The 14,963-nt window shown below is 34.7% G+C and overlaps 2 pseudogenes; both read left to right on the top strand.

The window, feature by feature from the left end:
• The first annotated feature begins 1,422 nt into the window (after positions 1-1,422).
• On the top strand, positions 1,423-3,000 carry LOC146917954 (F-box/kelch-repeat protein At3g06240-like; annotated as a pseudogene).
• A 6,437-nt stretch (positions 3,001-9,437) lies between these two features.
• LOC146917953 (F-box protein CPR1-like) lies at positions 9,438-10,677 on the top strand (annotated as a pseudogene).
• The last annotated feature ends 4,286 nt before the right edge of the window (positions 10,678-14,963 follow it).

Raw genomic sequence — 14,963 nt, 5'->3', positions numbered from 1 at the left:
CGTTGACAGAGGGAGAGAGCGAGTGAGAGAGAGATAGGTGTATTGGAATATCTATGCTTTCTCCGTCAAAACAATGTTAAACAACCACAATAGCAACCCACACAAAAACATAGAGCCCAAACAATCCTTAATCAAACACGGATGTGCGATAGAGGACGAAGGCGTTCCGATGACGAATCCAGAGAACCTGGTGAAAGGAGAGATACACGACAAACCAACGCAAAAGAAGGAGGAACAGAGATGGCTGAGGCGGAGTGGTTTTCGGTGAATGGTAGTGTGCAAAAGTGTTGTTGGAATCAGAGATGGCTGCGGCCGATGGGTGGAGTGTGATGTGAGATGCTTGGTCGCCGCCGATGGATGGGGGAGAGGGTTGGTGGTGGTGATGATGATAAGAGGAAGAAGAAGAAACGCAAGCTTGTTTTGAGAAAGAAGAAACGCGTGTGTTGTGTTTCAAGGAGTGAGAATTGATCAACGGCTGATATGCTAACCCCCTTAATTACAACGATCTAACGGCCGGGATAGATTGGAGCCAAAAAAGTAGGTTTAGGGGTTGAGAATTAGGGTAAGAATGTTTGCTAGGATTAGATATAAAAGATGAGAATAAGAAGTAACATTAAAAGGAAATAATTAATCATAAAATCTGATAAAGTAACATAATAGAAAACACAGTGGCATCAAGTAACACATAAGAAATGCAAGTGAATTCAATGTTCCCAATTCATCTTCAAGCTCATTTTGTAACACATAAGAAATGTAAAATAATTAGATTTACAACAGAGTGAAAGACAAAGGCATATGGCTAAAGATAAAGAAAACAACAAATCACAATGTCTTGTGAGAAAAAATAAATATAAATGACATTCATATTTTCAATCTATAAACACAGAGTAAAGAGGAAAGCACGGTTGTTAAAGGTTACCATCAATCCATATATTGGTGTGTTTGAAAATAAAAAGGAAATAAAAGATGGTGACAAGCACTATCTGATACTCACACACAACCCGATTACCAAAAAATTAATGTTATAATTCAGATGAAAATACTCAGTCTAATAACATTGACTCTGTTAGTTAAACTTTTTTTTTTTTTGTTTACAATTGTTTTTTCTTTTTAATAATTTTTTATTGTTTATACAAAAATCTAATCTAATCTTTTTTTTTCGGGTGTTAAAATAAAATAGATAACTAATCAAAATATAAAATATCAGTACGTAGTAAATAACCGCCTCATATAGATTAGATTTGGAGTAAAAAAAATAGATTTGGAGTAAAAATTAATTTCGTTTTTCTATATAAGCTGATAGCGTAAATAGAAAACGAGAAATCATTTGAAAACCCTAATTGCATGTTACTCCAACGCTACCGTGGAGTTTGACAGTGTTCTTCGCATCAGAGGTTATTGCTCGCTACGATGATGAAATCGATGGATTCTCTTTCAACTGAAAAGGTTAGCAATCATATTCATAATGATATTGGACTTTCCATTCTCTCGAAATTGCCTCTAAAATCTTTGAAGAGATTTAGATCCGCAAGTAAATCATGGTCATGCTTATTTGAAAACCCTATTTTCATGAACATGTATCGCAATAGTTTCATATCTGATGCTTACGAGGACGATGGTTCATGTCTCCTCCTACAACAGACTCTAGATCTGCAACGTCCATTTGATGATCTTCGAGTGTTGTATTTGCTTTCTGGTGAGAGGTTTGAGAATAAAGTCAAGTTAGGTTCGCCACCTCCTTTTAAAGAGCGTAAAAACTCTGGTTTTATATTAGGTTCCGTTATTAACGGAATTGTTTGTCTTTACCGTAGTTGGACAGATGTTGTATTATGGAATCCAACTATCGACGAATTTAAGGTCCTTCCTAAAAGCCCTGCTGAGTTAGAGCCCAGGGTACGTTATGAGTTTGCTCGATATATGCTTCATGGATTTGGTTATGACAATGTTAGAGATATGACTATAAGGTCATTCGACATGTACATTATTATTTACATCTATCTGACTATGAAATTGAAAGTGATGGTCACTTTAAACGTGATGCATTAAGTTTGCAAACTAGCGTGTCACGTGACGATGTGTGGGAGATATACAGCCTAAGAAGCAACTCTTGGAGGAAACTTGATTTGGATATGCCTTGTGGTATGAGGATTAATGTAGGTGTCTATGTGTATTTGAATGGAGTGTGTCATTGGTGGGATGCCGATGATTATGATAATGACGCATATTTGGTGTCCTTTGACTTAAGCAAGGAGGTGTTTTGTAAAACACTCATACCCTTAGCTTTGATTGATAATTTAGATTCTGGATGTGAGATTAGATGGAAGATGAGACACTTGACGGTGTTAAATGACAACATTGCTTTGATCTCATATTATGACAAATCGGCTGCTTTTCACATATCAATTTTGGGTGAACTTGGTGTGAAGGAGTCTTGGACTAAACTCTTCATTCTTGGGCCTTTTCCTGGCGTTGATCATCCTATTGGAGTGGGAAATAATGGTGATTTATTCTTCAGAAGAGATGATGACGAACTGGTTTGGCTTAACCTGAGAACTCAGAAGATGGAGGAGCTTGGTATCAAAGGCAGTAGGCATTTTTGTCAGGTAGTCATTTACAAGGAAAGCCATCTTCCTATTGGAGGAATAAATGGTTAATTATTTTCTTTTTTATTCTCAGATTTCACCCTAGAGGTTTATGGCAATTGTTATTAGGTTTTTACCTTGTATGCTAATTGGCTTGTCAATTGCGCATATCATAGTTAGTTTCAAGACAAGTTATAAACGGTCGATTGATGATATGAATCTTGGTTTATGGATTTCAGTTTGATATCCTGGGAACTTGATAAGCTAATAAGCCTCATTCCAGGATTCTGTCATGCTTAATCTAACTCTATCTTTTTACTTATTGTTTGTAAAATTCAACTGTGTTGAAGTTAAGATTTCTCAACATATCTAAGAAGGATCGTTCATAGTATAGGGTAGCTGTCCTTCACCTCCATAGGGTAGGATTCCTCAACATGTATAAGGAGGAATTTGTTTTCCCCCCCTAATAACTGAGTTTTCTCAAGGTTTGCTAATTCTGAGATTTAGGTGTGATATTGTAATTAGGTAGCATATATGTATTGTTGAGTGTTTGGCTCAAATTGAAAGAATCTATAAACAAGCTTAAATATTAATTGAGTTAGTAAGATAATGTCTGATGTACCACAATTCAGTTGGTTAAGTTAGAAACTCTTGTGGATGAATCCAGGTATTAGACAAGATGAAATTCTTGTGGATCAATTATAACCTAATTAGAAGATCCTCTGGTATGTCATAATTGAAAGTAAACCTAGTTTTGATCATGATATAAATTATGACATTTCCATAATCTGTCATCTGGAAGGTGACCTAAGTTAAATGCATTTGTATGTATTTAGCTTAAATAGGTTTTAAGTCCCCTAATTTACATTAGTATTAGTGGTGTATTGTTTAGAAGATCCTTATTTTTTTCATGTAACACACAGAGACACATACATATACACATACATGATCACTCACGCACACACATACTAGCTTATCTAAGATAGACCTTGATATTATGGATTTCCAATCTGCTATATTCTGGACTTGAACAGTACCGTGACACACTAACGAATCAAAGATAGACTTCGATATCATATTGGATATTTTTTTTTTCGATATCATATTGTAATCTGCTATATTCTGGATTCGACATCATATTTTAGATTTCCGTAGGCGGTTGTCTTTTTTTTTTTGCTCTTCTTTTCTGTTTTTTCGCTTTTTTGTTTTTTCTTCGAGGGTTTTGGCTTAGTCCCTCCTCTTGTATTTTTCCCCCTTTTTTTTAATAAAATTTGAGATTGGTGGTATAGGATGAGAGTTCATCGAGGTGCCAATCTAGTTGGGATGTCGTTGCTTCTCCTATATGCATGTCCTCTCTCCTGGTTTAGCGGGAAGAAAAAAAAATTATACGTGCTATTCGTATTGAAATTTGAGGATAATTTTGGAAGGAGAAAAAGTCAACCCAAAAGAGACAAAATAAGAAATTTTATAAATATAGATATTGATAATATTTTTCCTATTGTAGTGGAATATTTCCTATTTTAATAAGATTTAATTTTTTTAAATAAAATTGTACATAATATAATTAAAAGATAAAATTTGTATTTACTATATATAAAGAAAACAACCCCTTTCAACACTTTTGGGTTGGATTTTTCTTTCCATCAATTTTCAATACAAATAACTTATGTAACAAATAGATAAGAATAAATTTAAATATTAAAAAAAATATAACAAACAAGATATGAGTATATATATGTAAGTAAAAATAAATATGTTTGGTCTTTTTCCTTTATTATCTAAAAAGTGTAATAAACTAAATGAGTACTTTATACTTACTTTTTCATTATCCCAATTATACTCTTAAACAACTTTTTAGATTATATTTTTTTGTTATATTATTGACGTCATTGAAATAGATAATCATGGTTAGTTTGATTTGTTATAATATGAACACAAAAATCATTAATATTTTTACTTTTAATCAAAATCAAAATTTCATACAAAAAACATAGCTCATAATTTTCAAATTTTAGCGCAATAAAAAGAGCGGAAAGACGGGTACTCACGTTCCCGTCTTTTCGCCAGTAATAAATTAAATATTTTAACTAAAATGTAAAATAGTTAATGAAAAAGTCAATCCAAAATCATGTATTTTTAAGTCCATATTTTTTTTTTGAAGTAAGTCCATTTTCTATATGTATTTTTAATGTATCTAATGATTCGCTTCAAGGCAGTCATGTGTTGCGTTTTTGGATCATGCATAAAAAGGCATACCTGCTGAACGGCATAAGAGATGTCAGGTAGTGTGAAAGTAAGATATTGCAGTGCACCAACAATACTTCTATATTCAGAGGGATCATGATATGGGTTGCATGAGGTTCCACTAAGTTTCGCTTTTGTATCCACTAGAGTAGAAACTGGTTTGCAGGAGGACATGGCAGCTCTCTCAATGATTTCTTCGGCGTATTTATATTGAGAAAGAAACATACCACCTGAGTGTCTTGTAACTGAGATACCTAGGAAATAACTGAGAGGACCTAAATCTTTCGTAGCAAATTCGGAATTCAGTTTAGACATGATAGACCGGCGAAGAGTGTCGGATGATGCGGTGAGAATGATGTCATCCACATAAAGAAGAATATAGGCAGTGTCATCTCCACGGTGGTAGATGAATAAGGAGTGATCACATACACTATGAGAGAAACCCAAAGTAGCAACAAAGTCAGTGAATCGTTGGTACCAAGCACGAGGCGCCTGTTTGAGACCATAGAGAGACTTCTTCAGCAAACACACATAATCAGGGTGTTGAGGATCATGAAAACCGGGAGGCTGGTACATGTACACAGTTTCATTAAGGTTCCCATGTAGGAATGCATTTTTAACATCTAACTGATGCAAACACCATGATTTTGAAAGAGCAATACTTAGAATCGTCCTTATAGTTGCAGGTTTAACTACTGGACTGAAAGTTTCACCATAATCAACATCAATCTGCTGATTGGAACCATTTCCAACTAACTGAGCCTTGTACCTCTCAAAAGAACCGTCAGCTTTCTTCTTATGCTTGAAAATCCATAAACTTTGAATAATATTAGCATTAGAAGGACGTGGCACTAAATCCCACGTCTTATTATCAATAAGAGCATCATATTCGTCTTTCATGGCCATTCTCCAATTATGATCCTATAATGCATTAATAGGATTGGTAGGCAAAGGAGAAATTTGGTTTGAACTAGAGGTGTGGAGATTAAGTACTTGACGAGGCTTGAAGATGCCGTGTTGTGCTCGAGTTGTCATTTGAGGAGAGGGTGAAGGGTTGGTAAAAATAGGATTAGGTGTAGGTATTTGATGGGGAGATGCCGTGTTAGACATAATGGTGAGTTGTGAAGGAGAAGTTTGTATTTGTGGAGATGGAGGTAATATTGGTTGGTGTGTGGTCGTATTGATGGAAAATGGTGTGGTGAGTGGTGTTGCCGTGATGGTGGGACGCTGGTTGTGCGAGTTAGGTTCATTTGTAGGAAGGTTTGATGTAGGTTGAAATAAATGATAAGGAAATGGTCTATCACTTGTATCCAAAAAATTATAGCATGAGGACTCGGAAGTATTGGAATTTGAGAAAGGAAAAGTGTTTTCGTCAAATATGACGTGTCTTGAAATGATGATTTTACGACTTGACAACTCAAAACATTTGTAACCTCTATGATTAGATGGATATCCTAAAAATACACATGGTGTTGATCTTGCTTGAAGTTTATTTCTTGTAGTGGAAGGGATGAGGGGAAAACATAGACAGCCAAAAACTTTAAGATGAGAGTAGGATGGAGATTTTTTGTAGAGAATTGTGGTTGGTGTTTGAAGAGCTAGTTTCTTGGTGGGTAGGATGTTTAAGAGATAAGTAGCCATTTGAAGTGCGTGATGCCAAAAAGAAGATGGCAGTGACGCGTGAGCAAGGAGAGTGCGAATGATATTATTGATAGTGCGAATTTTTCGCTCGGCTTTTCCATTTTGAGGTGATGTGTGTGGACATGAAAATCTGAATATCATTCCATTTTGCTTACAAAATTGATGAAAATGAGAGTTGTCATACTCCTTTCCGTTATCACATTGAAAACATTTAATATCTTTTTCAAATTGTGTTTTAATGTGATTACGAAATTGGAGAAAAATGGAGTGAGCTTGTGATTTATTTATTAGAGGAAACGTCCACAAAAAATCCGTAAAATCATCAAGAAATAAAATATAGTAGCGATGACCACCAGAACTAAGAGTTGGTGATGTCCATATATCACTATGCACAATATCAAAAGGTAATAAGGTAGATGACAATGACTCATAAAAGGGTAATTTTATTTGTTTTCCAAGTTGACAAGACTGACAAAAGAAATTGTTCCGAAACTTATTACATAAGATAGAATTGTTTCGATGAAGAGAACTCAAAATAGATACTCCCGGATGTCGTAAACGATTATTCCATATTTCATTGGATAAAGCAGCAAAGGTAGATGGTGTTGCGCTTGGATAGTGTGGTCTTGTGGTTAGAGGATAAATATCACCCAAGCTATTACATCTCATTAAGGGCATCCCTGTCTGAAAATCCTTCACAGAAAAACCAAACAGGTCAAATTCAACAGAAACTTCATTGTCAATGGTAAATTTTCTCACAGAAACAAGATTTTTGATCAGTTTGGGTGCATGAAATACATTGTTTAAGGTTAAGGGATATTGAGGATTCTGTACTAATGCATTACCACAACCAATAACAGGAATATTATGACCACTACCGATAATAATATTGTTGCTAATATTGGAATAAGACGTAAGATTACCTCCATTTGCTGTCATGTGGGATTAGCTCTGGTGTCCACATACCACTGTTCGTCAGGAGGAGCAAGAGAGAGAGAGTGCATAACGACTTGAATATTTGTTGGTGCATATGATGACGGAGTTGCAGCAACATGCACTTGTTGTGGTTTTGCTCCAAGAATACCAGCCTGACAATTTGGTACTGCCGGTCTTTGCCAATTTCCTGATGTAGGATAAGGACAAGAAGGAGTGGCCCATGGCTGCCACTATGCATTCCAAGGAGGATACTGGTAAGGAGGATAGACCCACTGATGTTGCGGTGCCTGTGATTGCTGCCATGATCCTTGTTGATAGTGATGAGATCGTCCGCCTCGACCTCCACCTCGTCCGCGACCGCGACCACCACGGTTATTACCAAAACCGCCACGACCTCCATTATTGTTGTTATTGTTGCGGTTGGGATGATGAGAAGGTGAATTACCTGAGTTGTTGTCTTCTTGAGCGGCTAAGAAAGTGGAATTGGCAGTGGTAACAGCCGTTCGTTTTGCACGTGATGTTTCTTCCAAGACAACCATGGAACGGGCTTTGTAAAAAGGAGGAAGAGTATCAAAATGGCGGATTTGAGAACTGACAGTGTCATAAGCTTCAAAAAGACCGGAGACAAGTTGAAGCACCATACGTTCGTTGGAAACTGGTGCACCAACATTAGCGAGTTGATCGGAGAGAGACTTGATGTGTTGGCAGTATGATGAGGCATCAGAAAATTGTTCCATGGAAACTTTGGAAAATTCTTGCTCTAGGTAGAGAGCTCTTGAATTTTTGTTATCAAAAAATATATCAAAAAGGTGACCCCAGGCAAGTTGAGCGGTGGAATTACGTTCAAGAATGGTATGAAGGAGATCAGTAGAGATAGTTCCATAAATCCATTGTAAAACAATGGCATCTAGGCGTTTCCATATGCCGGGATTGGTTTTTTTGAGAGTGAGCGAGGAAGTGGGATCGGTTGGTGATGGGGGGATGATGTGGTCGAGAACATCATATGCTTCGGCATGGATTTTGAATAATTCAGACCATGAATTGTATTGGATTTTCTCAATGTCAAGGGTGACTTTGATGAAGTTTGTGATGTTAGAAAAAGTGAGTGCATGATGAATTGGAGATACTGTGGTTTGGGCAGCATGTTGGGATGTTGATTTTGAAGAGGGAGGAGGAGTAGTTTCGGCCATGGTGATTTGAGGGATTAGGGCCGGCGGCAATTTGGAAGGAAGAAGAAAGAATAGGGATCTAAACCTAGTCTGATACCATAATAGAATAATTGCCTTGTCTCTTTCATATATGAAATATGTATATATACAGAAGTGTTGAATCAGATTGATTCTACAAAATTAAGGCCTATTTAATTTACATAAAGTTATTACTAAAGGCTATTCAATACAAAAGTTGACTAAGAATATTTCCTATTATAATACACCCCCGTAGTCGAAACTGGAGGTTGACGAATGTTGAGACTATCTCGGAAGTCATCGAACAGCTGCAATGGAAGACCCTTAGTAAAAATGTCAGCTATTTGGTAGCGTGACGGAACATGCAATACGCGAACTTGACCGCGAGCAACCATATATATATATATATATATATATATATATATATATATATATATATATATATATATATATATATATATATATATATATATTCTTTATATACAATATAATAATATTTTTTTTTTGAAGTATATAGTATATATAATAAAAATTTAATTTAGTTAAAAGAAAATATATTTTTTTGAAATAGATAACTATCAAAAGAAAATTAGTAATCTTTCAATAAGAAAATAATATTAGTAAATAATTTGCCTCAACCAGATTTGGATTTTGAAGTGTGTTATAACAAAAAAAGATTTTGAGTAAAAATTAATTTAGTTTTTCGATATAAATAAACTGATAGAGCAAACAAAAAACGACAAATCATTTGAAAACCTATATTTCATGTTAGCAACAGACACTATCTCTACGTGAGTGTCAGTGTGGTTCACATCAGACGCTATCACTCGCTACTTTGATGAAATCGATGGATTCTCTTTCAACTGAAAAGGTTAGTAATCATATTCACGAAGATATTGCATTTTCCATCCTCTCGAAATTGCCTCTAAAATCTTTGAAACGATTTAGTTCCGTAAGTAAATCATGATCTTGTTTATTTGAAAACCCTATTTTCATGAAAATGTACCGCAACAGTTTCATATCTGTTGCTTATGAGGACGATGGTTCATGTCTCCTCCTACAACAGACTCTACTAAATCCATCAGATCATGGTTATGTGTTTTATTTGCTTTCTGGCGAGAGGTTTGAGAAGAAAGTAAAATTATGTCCGCCACCTATGTTTAGAGAGATTAAAAACCCTGGTTTTATATTGGGTCCCGTTATTAACGGAATCATGTGTCTTTGCCAATATGGTACAAATATTGTATTATGGAATCCAACCATCGACGAATTTAAGGTCCTTCCTCCAAGCCCTACTCCGTTAGAGCCCTCGGTACGTTATGAGATTGAACTGAAAAAGCTTCATGGATTTGGTTATGACCGTGTTAGAGATGACTGTAACGTGATTAGATATGTACATTATGAATTAAATTTATCTAACTATCAAAATTATAGTGACTCTGAAGGTGATGATGAAAATGGTAGTTACCGTGTGTCACGCGACGACGTGTGGGAGATATATAGCTTAAGAAATAACTCTTGGAGGAAACTTGATTTGGATATGCCTTGTGGTATGGCGACTTTTATAGGTGTCTATGTGTACTTGAATGGAGTGTGTCATTGGTGGACTTATGATGATGATTATGATAAAGAAGCATATTTGGTGTCATTTGACTTAAGCAAGGAGGTGTTTTGTAAAACACTCATGCCCTCAACTTTGATTGATAATTTTGATTCTGGATGTGCGATGAGACGCTTTAGACGTGAGATGAGACACTTGACGGTGTTCAATGACCACATTGCTTTGATCACATATTATAATCAGTCGGCTACTTTTCACATATCAATTTTGGGTGAAGTTGGTGTAAAGGAGTCTTGGACTAAACTCTTTATTCTTGGACCCTTACCGGGCATTCATCGTCCTATTGGAGAGGGAAAGAATGGGGATTTATTCTTCGGAAGAAAATGATAACAAGCTGGTTTGGTTTAACCTGAGAACCCAGATGATGGCGAAGCTTGGTATTAAAGGATACTGGCATTGTTGTCAGGTAGTCATTTACAAGGAAATCCATCTTCCCTTTCTTTCAAAAACAAAAAAAGCTTGGTAATAAATGGTTGAATATTATTCTTTTTTAATCTCAGATTTCACCCTATAGGTTTATGGCAATGGTTATTAGGTTTTTTCCATGTATACATCATAATATTATGTTCAGGACCATAGTCACATAATTCGTGTAATCAAGGGAGAATTGCGAATTGGTACGTGAGTACCGAATTCGGGTACTTCGGCGTATTGGTACGCACAAACCAGCGAACCAAGCGTACCAAAGCATGGTTACCGCTGATTGGTTGAAAAAAAGGTTTAGACTACAAAGTAAATATAAAATGAATCACCATGAGTTGAGGACTGAGTGAGAAGAACATGAACAAAGAGTGGAGAGTGAGAAACTTGGTAGAAGAAATTAGGTAAAAAAAATACTTTTTTTTTATAGCTCACTATATTTATTTAGGTATTATTACTACTACGAACCGGAGCGTACCGAAGCTGTATACCCCTATACGTACCGAATTCTTCTCCTGTCGCGTACCGCGAACCCGTACCCGTACCGCGTACCGGAACGAACCGCGAATTATGTGACTATGTTCAGGACAAGTTACAAAACAATTAATGATATGAATCTTTCTATTTGTGGTTTGTTTTTTTATTTCGTGTGCAAGAATGATGTTTAAAGTCAGTTAGAACAATTTCTATTGTATAAATAACTCTGTTGTGTAATTTGAGTAATGAAATTTATAATGTCCAGTTTAATTCTTTTTAACTATTCACTATACTGTCAAGTGAATCAGAAGGAGTATACATCGAAAAAAGTGTATTTTGCTATGTGTTTCTGTTTATATCTCTGAAGTTGAAGGATGTTATGGTTTTTTGATTGCTCTTCAGGTCTTGATTATGTCTTTTAATTGTTTTGCTTTAAGCGTATAAATTTGTCTAAGAATGCATCGTTTGGTTCCAAGTCGACTAGGTAAGCGTGTTGGATGAGTCCAGTGTTAACACCAGGTTGAATCTTCTCATTTTTTTTCTTTTACTGTTATTATTGTTTCTGTCTAGATAATGTTGAAGTTATCATGCATCTTTGTTCCTTTTCTTTTTCTTTTTCTTTTTTCATTTTGATGTTGGATCGAAAATTCAAAAATAGATAACATAATATGTTGTTGGGTCATTGAATTATACAATCCCAGAAAAACACCAAAAGCACCTGAAAGATCTAACAAGAACTAGATACACCAAAAGCAGGAACCAAGATAGATTTAGAGTGAATTAAAGTAATAATCCTTACAAAATACTCTCATTCTAGGGCAAAAATGATTGCGCGGAATTCTGCCTCGTTTGAGTCTCACACAAACAGAGGCTGCAAACTGAGCTAACACAATGCCTCTACAATCTCTCAAGACTCCACCTATACTTGCCGGACCAGGCTTCATCCTTGATTATCCGTCAATATTCCATTTCAACACGCTTGGCGGAGGAGGACCCCAAGAGATTTTACTTCTCACTTTACATGTAGATTTCCAATTCCATACTAAGTTAACATCCCTAACTACATCACCCGGACTGAAAGGACACTAAATTAATACACCAATCCAAGGACATTGGAATTTGAACATTCCACCAATCCAATACTCAAAATTTATACATTCACACCTGAATTCCCGAACAAATTTATAGTTTTTATTTTTATTTTTTATAAAGATGGATGTTGAGAGCCTCAAAATTAATTTAGCCGTTGCATGCTATAGACCGTCTAAACCTTTCGATATAAAAACATGTGAACTTTTTCCCATCATACGATTTTAAAAAACCGAACATGTGTTCAAAAATACGATGAAAAAACGTTTTTATTTAAAATATATCTCTCCAAACGACATAAAAATAGTTCTTTTTTTGGAAGTATTGTACTTTCAAAAGTTCTAGATTGACTAAAGTTTACAAACAAATTCACACTGCAATTTGGTTGTAAGTGAAGCATCCCAATCTAGAGAGTTGGGTAAAAATGTTCAGGCTAGAGAAGCAAGATGAACAATCACAAAAGAGTACATCGATCACAAAAGTAACACGATTGAGATAAGGTTCCTTAGCATGCTTATTGCTTAATAAGGAATCTCTTGATAAACTTACGAAGGAGGTCTCTCACGGATTGAATTGTTGTCCTTTATGTTACATTTTTTAGCAGTTAGAACCACAACTTTTGTTCCGCAATGAGGGATGAACAACGTCCAGGTGTTAATTTATCACGTTTCACACTAATATTGTTGTTTCTTGATGATTGAGCTGTAGCAAACCTTGATTGCATGACCTGGGTGTTGTTTGATCGCTTATATGTTTTCTAATTTTGTTATAAAATATTGCTCCCTTTTACTGCAATAGCTACGAGAGATATTTTTGGCACAATTTTGTCCCTCCTTAAATAACTTGCAAAATTAGAATGACCTCACCATACTCGATACCATGTCCATTCAAAAGCGTGGATGACACGATCCATATTATCTAAGGGAGAGTTCATGATGACTTATTGATCAGATAAAGCCTTCATACTATGAAGGTATTCAGATATGGATTTTGATCTTTTAATGAATCTATATAGTCTCTCTTTTAGGTGCATGATTATTGCATGAGTTTTGCTTGCAAACATCTCAGTGAAAATGTCAGAAGCTAGTTGTGAATTTTACACTGGGATCAATAGAAGAGATACAGGCATGAAGGATTAATTGATCATGTACTTTAAAATGAGTGTAGGTTGCATCAATTGTAGTTGGACTTGCAGCGGTGCCATCAACATAACCAATAAGATTATATCCCATAAGGAGGACATTTAATTAAACATTCCAGGAAATAATTTTATAATTGTGAAAAATCATACATTAAAATCTTCTTCCTTTCTATGACATCTTTCAAATATTACTTGATCTTGAACACGATTAGAAGAAACGAGCAGAGTGGATGCTATGAAGTTGATGTGACGTTGACAATGGTTCTTTGCTAGTGTTAGGTTGTGTACTAGATAATACACTCCAACACTTAAATCAATCGATTCTCAATGAGTTTTAAGGCTTTTTCTATAATGATAATGTGTACGTAATTCTTTGGTGAATTGCTCTTTTAATAGATTTTCAGCTAGCTGCTTGAGTATGGATGTTTCCACGATTACACCCTTTTAGCACAAGGTCGGGTGCACGTTTGAATTACCTAACCAGTTCATATTGGCTTTGAAATCATTGTTTAGTGTTTCACGATTCTTTGCATGCATAGGTGATCCACAACCGCATTTGTACGCCTTGTTAAGGCTCAAATTTGTAAATGGACTTTAGGTGCGAGATTGAACCTTGGCCAAATCAAGAACATTACTTTTTTTTTTTTTTTTTGACGTTAAATCAAGAACATTACTTCATATAGTCCATACTACACTTACTTTTTTGAAATACGTTTTTCTAACAAAAAAAAACAATTTAAGTTAAAATATAACATTATCATATTGATATAATTTCAACATAACATTTTATTCTATTACTTTTTTTGGGTTGATTTTTAATCTTTTTTTTTTTTCAAAAATTAGATTTTAACGTTTGTGTCGATAGATGAAGAGTGAAGTTTTTAATTTTTTTTTTAAATGTTAAGTTAACATGATTGAACCTACAACAAACACAACTCATTTTTCATTGGTTTGATTTAATTCGAATTTCAAGAGGAACGGTAGCAAAAATCGAACCAAATGAAGCTTACTAAGTCCCAAACTAATGATAGTCAATTTAACCACCAGTTGACTACTTTCATTTACCTTGTGATTATAAGTTGGCTCAAGATTAAAGAAATGGTGACAAGCACTATCTGATACTCACACACAACCCGATTACCCAAAAGTTAATGTTATAATTCAGATGAAAATACTCAGTCTAATAACATTGACTCTGTTAGTTATACTTTTTTTTGTTTACAATTGTTTTTCTTTTTAACAATTTTTTATTGTTTATATAAAAATCTAATCTAATCTTTTTTTTATTGTTTATATAAAAATCTAATCTAATCTTCTTTTTTTTCGGGTGTTAAAATAAAATAGATAACTAATCAAAAGAATATGAAATATTAGTAGTAAATAACCGCCTCATATAGATTAGATTTGGAGTAAAAAAAATAGATTTGGAATAAAAATTAGGGGGGTGTATTGGATTGGGATTTTAAAAGATTGTTTTGGAAAAAAGAATCTTAAAGATTTTAAAAGTCTCTGTGTGATTGTATTGATTTTGATGGATTTTAAAAGACTTTATTCAAAAGACTTTTTACAATCAAGATTTTTAATCAGGATTTTAATGGATTTATAATATAAACTTTTAAGATTTC

This window comes from Medicago sativa, chromosome 6 (assembly GCF_051527215.1).
Source record: "Medicago sativa cultivar Bolivia chromosome 6, Bolivia_mono, whole genome shotgun sequence".
In the NCBI taxonomy this organism is placed as follows: domain Eukaryota; kingdom Viridiplantae; phylum Streptophyta; class Magnoliopsida; order Fabales; family Fabaceae; genus Medicago; species Medicago sativa.
The sequence above is the reverse complement of the archived record's forward strand: the minus strand, read 5'-3'. Positions and strand labels throughout refer to the sequence as shown.